Here is a 10,595-nt window from a genome sequence, read left to right as displayed (position 1 = left end):
CCATTATTATTTTTAGTATTATTTTTTACTAAAACTATCATTATTATTGATATCAGTATTATCTATGTCATTATTATTAAAATAATTACGATTATGAAAAATAAAAGTTTTAAAGACGTTATTAAAATTATAAACATAAAAATAAAGATTTTATATATAAATATATATTTAATACACATAACTTAACTATACTAATATATCTATATATATAATGAAAATATATATAATGAACCTATTAGTCTACTATATATATAAATTACATCACTAATAATAATACAAATAAATATATTTGTTCGATTACAAGTATATGTCTTAATAGATATATGAATGATATAGGTTCGTGAATCCGAGGCCAACCCTGCATTGTTCAATATAGTCATATGTATTTTTACTACAAAATACATTAGGTGAGTTTCATTTGCCTTTTTACCCTTTATATTTTTGGGCTGAAAATACATGCGCAATTTTTATAAATGTTTTACGAAATAGACACAAGTAATCGAAACTACATTATATGGTTGAATTATCGAAATCGAATATGCCCCTTTTTATTAAGTCTGGTAATCTAAGAATTAGAGAACAGACACCCTAATTGACGCGAATCCTAAAGATAGATCTATCGGGCCCAACAAGCCCCATCCAAAGTACCGGATGCTTTAGTACTTCGAAATTTATTTCATGTCCGAAGGAGGATCCCGGAATGATGGGGATATTCTTATATGCATATTGTGAATGTCGGTTACCAGGTGTTCAATCCATATGAATGATATTTTTGTCTCTATGTATGGGACGTATATTTGTGAGAACTGAAAATGAAATCTTGTGGTCCATTAAAATGGTGGAAATGATTATTTATGTTAAACTAATGAACTCACCAATCTTTTGGTTGACACTTTAAAGCATGTTTATTCTCAGGTATGAAAGAAATCTTCCGCTGTGCATTAGCTCATTTTAAGGATATTACTTGAAGTCATTCATGGCATATTTCGAAAGACGTTGCATTCGAGTCGTTGAGTTCATCAAGATTATTATTAAGTCAATTATAGTTGGATATATTATGAAATGGTATGCATGTCGTCAACATTCGATGTAAATGAAAAGTTGTCTTTTAAAAACGAATGCAATATTTGTAAAATGTATCATATAGAGGTCAAGTACCTCGCGATGTAACCAACTATTGTGAATCGTTTGTAATCGATATGGACATCGTCCGGATGGATTAGGACGGGTCATGAAATATTAAACTATTGAAAATGATTATTTATGATAAACTAATGAACTCACCAGCCTTTTAGTTGACACTTGATAGCATGTTTATTCTCAGGTATTAAAGAAATCTTCCGCTCTGCATTTGCTCATATTAGAGATATTACTTGGAGTCATTCATGACATATTTCAAAAGACGTTGCATTCGAGTCGTCGAGTTCATCAAGATTATTACTAAGTCAATTATAGTTGGATATATTATGAAATGGTATGCATGCCGTCAACTTTCGATGAAATGAAAGTTTGTCTTTTAAAACCGAATGCAATGTTTGTAAAATGTATCATATAGAGGTCAAGTACCTCGCGATGTAACCAAATGTAATGTATTCGTCCAGATGGATTAGGACGGGTCATGAAAACACTCGTTACCTTTTTTTTTTCTTCCAGCTTATGATGAAATAAGCTGCTGACCCAAGTTTATTAGATATGATTTATCACTTATTAACACTTTTAACCCATTGAAACTCTAAAACTTACACCATAGGTCCTTTCTCTTACAAACATGGTCCTTTTTCTAACATTGTTTTGTTAATTAACACATTAATAATAATAAATTAATACCTTTAGTAGATGGGTTGTTACAGTCTAACACCACCATCATCATCATTATCCCGAAAATAAACCAAAATGCCTTACAAAAACACATTTCATTTATACATACATTAACAAAATAGAAAACAATCAAATTTATCATAAGCTTATGAGAATCTTCAAGTAATCGAGCAATTATTTTGTCTTGCTCGTCGACCCTTTTACTTGATTGTGAAACCAGCTGTTTAAGTTGGTCAACTTAGTTTCGTATAGTCTTTGAAGGAGCGGTAGATGTTTTAACTAATCGAGCAATGACACTGTCTTGCTCGTCGACCCTTTTACTAGATGTCGAAACCAACTGTTTAAGTTGATCAACTTAGTTTTGTAGAGTCTTTGAATGAGCGGTAAAGTGTTTTAGTTCTTTACTTCTTATCTGGTCATTTGAAGGTTTTATATGTTATAAATTGTAAGATCCACTAGGAAGCTCCATCCATTGAACCTTATTTAAAAATTCGGGCCGATAGTGGTATTGAGGTCGATAATGGCGATTATTGGCTACAATGGTGGTAGTTGTTGTGGGGATCCTTGTGGCGGTGGCGGTGGAAGTGGGAGATGTTTGAAAACAAAGCGTTTGTGTTAGGGATCAAAGTTGTTAGCAAATGTTTGTTTGTGTGTTTGAAATGAAAATGGATCTTAAAATGCTAGATATTAAACGCAACTTTATATTTAAATTGTCTCCAGACAAATAATACATAGTTTATAAAATGTCGTTATCACACTGTACTTTTATTAACTTTGTAGTTTTACCCTTACTTTTTTACATGCATTAACAGAGGTAACAAGATTTATTGTTTAGAGAGTATAGAGAAAAATAATCTCTCTCTCTCTCTCTCTCTCTCTCTCTCTCTCTCTCTCTATCTCTCTTATATATAACTAGAAAAAAATTCGACAGCGCATTGCTGCGATTGTATTCAACGCGCGGTCGAATTTGGATATACGTTGTTTGGTACCTAATATATCTAATAGGTTGGGTTGTTTGGTGACATATTTAGCTTTTTTTAACGTTGTCCGTTTAGCGTGTAGTTAGTCCCATTGGGTTTGTAAGATTATTTCGAGTTAAACGGTGGTCTTCGAAAAATTTAACTCGCACTGAGCGAGAAGATAGTGCCCGTTAAAAAATCGGGTGAAATTAGTTTCTTTTATTTTAATAAAATTATATATTTATACTTTGTACCCCTGAGAAAATGAAAACTTAAGGGACCGTTGTGTAAACTGAGTCAAAGTTGAGGGACCGATTACAGTGTGAACGCAAACTGAAAACGACAATTCAAAACAACTGGAATAACGAAATTCCGGGTGTGTTTTAGTATATAGGTTCAAAACAACTGGAATGACGAAATACCGGGTGTGTTTTAGTATATAGGTATAATAATATATAATATATAATATATAATATATAAATATATAATTATAATATAATTATTATAATATAATAAGAAAAATTAAATGAGATCATCTAATAATCTAACTTCAAATCCTAGCCATTCATTCTTTGAGATTCAATAAATCTTAACCATTAAAAAAGACACCTCATCTTTATTACCTCATAATGCTATATTTTTAGAGTGAACGGACTAAAATACCCTTGTAGTTAAAAAAAATAAAAATAAAAATAAAGCACGGGAAGGATTAACAAAATTGGGGTTCCATTTTGAACATCAGTTACCAAAATCCAAATCCAGAGGCAACCATTCATTTTTTTTTTTCTTCCAAAATCCTCTCACCCTCTCAAATCAATATCATGATCGTGAAAATTTTGGTGTAATCAGACTTAAACATCTATATTCAGGTGAGTTATTACCGATCATGAAGACCAGCCGCTATAACTATTGTCCGGCGAATGGTGAAGATTAGCCGCTATACACGAACTCTAATGTATATGAAATCAGGTAATCAATTCATATTACAAATGTTATGTTATTTGATCGATGATTAATTTGCTTTCGAATCACGTAATCTAATTACAATCGAAATTGTGAGGGTCAATAATTGATGGTTATGATAATCAAGTTAATGGTAAAAATTATTATGATTAAAGGGTAGATAATGGCTATTACAAATCTGTGTTTCATATATGTTTTTTACTTATACAAATATCATACTATATTATGATAGATATTGAACTTTCAGTTTCATTGTAATTGTTTTTTTTTTTTTTTTTTTCAATATGATTTTCTTCTACAAAAGTTATTTATCGATATTTGCATTGGATTCTACATTTAGTGTAAACGTTATTGAGGAATATTCATTTGAGTCCATAAATTAAGTTGAGATTATGGAGAAAGGGCTTTCTTTATTTCCACATTCTTTCTGTCAGGGTTAATAAAATAGTTTGAGTTGTGTACACCTCAAATTTGATCTTTGTTTTGAGAATTGGTAGTTATTTTTTATATATTTACTAATAACTGATTTAAAATTTCCTATCTATTTGTGAACTAAATATTTGTGTTCATTCTTGGTTAATTATTATCTTCATATTGAACTGTGTTCCTGTATAGTTGTAGCACTATTGATGAAATAATTGTGGGTTGCTGCAGAGGATTTTGAGCATGAATGATTTTGGAGGCTTCGGAATGACTCTCTATTTGCTAACCACAAGATGAAGAAAGAGACTTTGTTCGACTCCATTCGTTTTTTCTCATTTAATTGGTACCGTAATAGAAATAAATGTAATATTAGTTGGAACGATTGGCCTTCAAAGCCTCTGTAATTTGTAGTTTTTTGGTCTTTCCTAGCTGCTCGCTAGGGAGGTAGTTTTTAATGAAATTTTCCTGCTGTTCGGAAAAAAAAATGACTGCAGAATCGTGAAAACAATGGTATGATGTTATGTTTTTTGTTGGTTGAATGAGTCATAATTGGATATGTTAATCTAATTTTGTGTATTGATTATTATTGGATATGTTTTTAAGGTAAGTATTTCTGTTTCTTTATACTATTAAAACAAGTTTGTTCGTTGGAGGTGGCTAGCTGGGTGGGTCAAAGGGTTTGACTTAGTGGCGTGTAATAAACTTGGTCATAATGCGTAGTACTGTTAGAATCGATTATTATATATAGTACTGGTTGCACTGAGCAATAAGTAGTACCGGTTGAAATGGGTCATTTAACACTTCAAAAGTTAGAGAAAAGATAAATTCACGTGGTAATCCCAACCCATCCAGTAGTGAAAAGAAAAAGAATTTGAAGGCAAAAGGTGGCAACTTAGATATAGAACCTTTTGGTCTCATCTCACAACTTACTCCCGAAGACGATGAGTCGGATGGTTTTACTGAAGTTATATCCAAGATAAAGCTCCCTTAAGTAGTTAAGTGGTTGGCAAGTTGATCAATCCAAGCAAGCACATCGATGAAATGAAGAATTGCGACGAGTTCATAAGCGGAATGAGCATGCATGTATGGTGAACCTCCTACTCCAAATAAAAAAATAAATGAAGGTGGCTACATGAATTTCTCGGGTGTAAGAAAAAAGGAATGAATGATGATTAAACATAATTTATGGTGAATAAACTTCAAATTCAATATGTAGCTATACAATAATCTCAAATGTTGGAGGTGTTAACAATTGATATGCGGAATATGTTTGATTGTTTATTGATCTTGGACTGAATATAAACTGATTTAAGTTGATAAAGTAAAAGAAGATAAAAGAGAACAAGAGAGTTTAAACTTTAAGGACTACATTGTTGAATTGATTGTTATTCAGTTTACATTTGATAAGTGTTTTTATACACAAAAAATACAACAGCTATTTCTATTAGAGGTTAGGCTCCAAATCTCATTTTGGAACCCCTTTATCAAAATAGGAAATATGCTTGTGATTATAACCGTTGCCTCATGCTTTGTGCTCAGATTTATGTTGCCTTTTACTTATGGAAATGATGAAGTTAACTTTACTTCTGATCCAAAGTCAAACTTCCATTTCAGGAAATGGTCCCTTTTTGGTTCTGTATTCTAACACCCCCCTCAAGTTGAATAGTGGTATTTCCACAATTCAACTTGCTCAATACATCGTTTGTAACATCCCGCCTTTTTTCCCGTTTAAATAATTTAAAGTCCGTTATTTAATTATAACGTCTCTCGTTTACTCTACGTATTTAAGATAATTCGTTTGGTTAATTCACGCACCCGCTTTTAAACTTGAGGGACTAACTTGCCAAGAGGCCAAAGATTTGACTAGGTCCACTAGTCAAACCCTTCTCCTCCACTCAACCATTCACTTCCCCATCTCATTTGATACTTCCACTTTTGCTCTCAAAAACCCAAATCAAAGAATCATCATCCATTTTCAATCTAGCAAGCGTTCTTCAAAACAATTACATATTTGGAATCCTTGCATCTTCCTCTTCGACTCCATACCGATTTCATCTCTTTTGGGTAACTTTCTAAAAACACTAGATTCTTTGTTCTTGATGTTTTTAACTTGTAAAAGTGTTAATTAGTGTCTATGGCTCAAGTCTAACATGAATATGTGATTTATATGCTCGATCTTGTTATTTTAAGTAACTAGCATGAACTTGATAATTGGGTGTGTTTGATCTTGAGATTTAGTTGCTTAAATGTTGTTAGATGTTAAAAGTGCATGTATTAAATGTATTAGTAGCGTCACTAGCTTCAATTTGGTGTGTAGGTTGACATGGAAAAGCTTCATAAACATAATTGTTAAATTTAGGATTTTGAGTTAGGGTTTGATAGAAGTAAAATGAACTTTTGATGCATTGAATGTTTTGCAATGTTGTTTGTAAGTGTTTAGTTGTATTGTATGCATAATTACCTACGAAATGGCGTATTATATGTGTGCATTTAATTCCCGAATCATCAATATGCATTAATGAACTTGAAGCATTTATGATGAACATTAAATGAGCATTCAACTTGGATTTGATTTTTATAAATGATGCTTTTGGTTAATGAAATGTGTTTAGTTGTATTCCTCGTTGAATTACCTTTCCAACGATATAAGATACGTGTTTTGAGTGTTTACGGTTCGTTATTTGTGAGTTGGTGATTTTTGGTTCGAGACTTAACAAAATTTCAGCAAACAACATCTTTTATGTAGTAATGCGCACCGCGCATTCTTTCGCGCGCCACGCAATTTTGAAGGTGCAATTACATAACTCCTGAGACTATACCTGACATGGTTCCACGCTTTAATGCGAGCCGCGCACTCCTGAGCGCACCGCGCATTTCCCCAGGCCAAACATACTCGTGTTTTGTTTTTCACAAATCCTTTCCCGCTTAACCGCAACTCCGATTAATGTGTAACTTGTTCTAACATGCTTATATATGATTAATTAGCTCAGAAAAATAGTTCGAGATCCCACCCGAACGTGTTGACTTTTTCATTGACTTTGACTCGACCAAAGTTGACTTTTAGTCAAATCTAACCAAATACTTATGCAATCGTTCTAACTTGCTTTTATACTTGTATCTTGTATGAAACATGACAATTTGACTAACATGTTAAATAATCGAGTCGTAACGAGCCATATGACTAATTGAACAACTTTGACCAACCGTGTTTACCGTTATTGATACGACCTATTTGTTTAGGTCAAGACTAGCATTCGTTCTTACACACATTTACTTTGCGAAGTACCTTTCCTTTCGTGCACACAAGGTGAGATCATAGTCCCACCTTTTCAACAACTTTTACTCTTTAAACTATGGGATGAGAAACATATACGTATCATACTTTTATGCTTTGAACACAAGTACGAAAACAAACATTCCACAATGAGTTAGAACAAAAAGCCTCAATTCAATTATCATTAGTTACACTTGCAGGGTGTAAACGTGAACTTATGTTATGTGATCACATGGGCTTGACGAGCTCTCATTCGGACGGTTCGCTACCGTTAGCGGATGAAATATATTTTCGAGTCTAGTGTATGTTCTAACACTACGTAACAGGGTACAAAACAGTTAAGTTTTGATAATTGGGTGCTCGCGAACATGCAACAACTTTTGGAATGCAAACAATTTAGATAATCAACTTTATGGAAATATTAAATCTTGTGGTTCAAAAACGACGTTACTAATACACCTATGATTTCACCAACGTTTTCGTTGACAGTTTTCTATATGTTTTCTCAGGTCCTTGAACGCTTTGTGATACATGCTTCCGCACTCTTTTTGATACTTGCTTGGATGTCGAGTATACATGCATACATGGAGCGTATTTTGACTTTACTTAAATTGTGTCGCATAGGTTTCATTTGTACTTAAAACGTTGTGACTTATTTAGTCGTTGAACTACTTTGTAAACCATGAAACATCCTCACATTTGAAATGAATGCGACATACTTTTAATCGAACGTTGTTTTAAAGAATTATGACCACATAACGGGACCTAAGTAGATGGCGCCGTTGATAATGCTAAAAACGAACATATATTTCATAGCATTATCCCTCAAGAAAGACAAGCTTTTAGTTGCAATTGTTCTATTTACAAGTGATATTCGTTTAAATAATAAAAGGTGAAGACAAAAGACAGATTCGACGAATTGAAGACGCAAACGACCAAAAAGCTGAAAAGTACAAAGTACAATCAAAGTGGTTCCAATTATTGATAAGAAACGTCTCAAAATTACAAGAGTACAAGACGCGAAACGCAAAATACAAGATATTAAATTGTACGCAAGGACGTTCGAAAATCCGGAACCGGGACCAAAGTCAACTCTCAAAGCTCGACGCAACGGACTAAAAATTATGAGTCAACTATGCACATGAATATAATATAATATATAATTAATTCTTAAAATTAATATATATATATATATATATATATATATATATATATATATATATATATATATATATATATATATATATATATATATATATATATATATATATATATATATATATATTATATTACATATTATAAACGTCGGCAAACAAGAAAACAAACTCATGTGAACTGATACCTACCTCCATGCGATCGCATGGCCTGTAGGCTTATTTTCCATGCGATCGCATGGCCCTGAAATCCAGGCGACACCCCTATAAATTCGCAGTTTGGTTGATCAAATATCCATATATCTTTTTCTCTATCTCTCTCACGTATAATATATATATATATATTATTATTTTAATTTTAATTTTAATTTTAATTTTAATAATAATAAGGGTATGTTAGCGAATGTTGTAAGGGTGTAAGTCGAAATTCTGTCCGTGTAACGCTACGCTATTTTTAATCATTGTAAGTTATGTTCAACCTTTTTAATTTAATGTCTCGTAGCTAAGTTATTATTATGCTTATTTAATGCCGAAGTAATCGTGATGTTGGGCTAAATATTAAAATTGGGTAATTGGGCTTTGTACCATAATTGGGGTTTGGATAAAAGAACGACACTTGTGGAAATTATACTATGGGCTATTAATGGGTTTTATATTAACTAAATGATACCTCGTTGATTTAATATATAGACTTATAATTTGACGTATTTATATATAACCACATACGCTTGACTGGGTACAGTGGGCGGGATATCTATAAATACCAATAATTGTTCATTTTACCTGACACGGAACTGGATTAATAGTTAATAGACTTGTTGAAACAGGGGTGGATTACATTCAAGGGTAATTGGTGTAATTGTTAACAAAGTAGTGAAACCTTGGACTACACACAGTCGATAACCTGGTGTATTCATTAAACAAAGTATTAAGACCTTGTTACAATTCGAATCCCCAATTAATTGGAATATTTGACTTCGGGAATAAGAATAATTTGACGAAGACTTTCGCACTTTATGATTATGACTGATGGACTATTATGGACAAATCCGTATGGACATATCGAATAATCCAGGACAAAGGACAATTAACCCATGGGAATAAACTAAAAACAACACGTCAAACATCATGATTACGGAAGTTTAAATAAGCATAATTTATATATTTCATATTTAATTGCACTTTTAATTATCGCACTTTTATTTATTGTCATTGTATTTAATTGCACTTTTAATTATCGTACTTTTTTTTATTATCGCAATTTTATTTATCGCACTTTTATTTATCGCAATTTTATTATCGTTATTTACTTTACGCTTTAAATTAAGTCTTTTATATATTTAATATTTTACATTAGGTTTTAACTGCGACTAAAGTTTTAAAATCGACAAACCGGTCATTAAACGGTAAAAACCCCCTTTTATAATAATAATATTATTTATATATTTTTGTATTTTTACAAATATAGTTTTTAAAAATATAGCGTTAAGCTTGTTTAAAAGATCTATGTGGAACGAACCGGACTTACTAAAAACTACACTACTGTACGATTAGGTACACTGCCTATAAGTGTTGTAGCAAGGTTTAGGTATATCCACTCTATAAATAAATAAATATCTTGTGTAAAATTGTATCGTATTTAATAGTATTTCCTTGTAAAAATTAATACTATTTCATATACCCCTCGCATAACATCAAGTATTTTTGGCGCCGCTACCGGGGAGCATTCTTGCTTAAACGCTGGAAGCGTAACGCTATATATAAAAAAAAAAAATATTAATTTTTAGTTTACTTTTATAAAAATACGCTTTTGTAAAAATACGTTTTAAATATTCAAAAATATAAAAAGAAAAACAAAAATTATATATTTTTAATAGTTTGTTAAATATATAAGTTTTATAAATTTTCTCTATTTCTATTTTTAGTTTGTAAAAATATAAGTTTTATTTAATTTATATAAATACTTTTTATAAATATAAATACAGCAAAACAGAAAAAAAATAT

At 31.5% G+C, this 10,595-nt stretch overlaps 1 long non-coding RNA gene across 1 annotated transcript; it reads left to right on the top strand.

The window, feature by feature from the left end:
- Positions 1-3,508: 3,508 nt before the first annotated feature.
- Positions 3,509-4,749, top strand: LOC139858828 (uncharacterized). The gene is made up of 2 exons (XR_011763092.1): positions 3,509-3,746; positions 4,395-4,749. It is a non-coding gene; the product is annotated as an uncharacterized lncRNA (long non-coding RNA).
- The last annotated feature ends 5,846 nt before the right edge of the window (positions 4,750-10,595 follow it).

Source organism: Rutidosis leptorrhynchoides, chromosome 7, assembly GCF_046630445.1.
Source record: "Rutidosis leptorrhynchoides isolate AG116_Rl617_1_P2 chromosome 7, CSIRO_AGI_Rlap_v1, whole genome shotgun sequence".
In the NCBI taxonomy this organism is placed as follows: Eukaryota; Viridiplantae; Streptophyta; class Magnoliopsida; order Asterales; family Asteraceae; genus Rutidosis; species Rutidosis leptorrhynchoides.
This window is presented reverse-complemented; position numbering and strand designations above follow the sequence as displayed.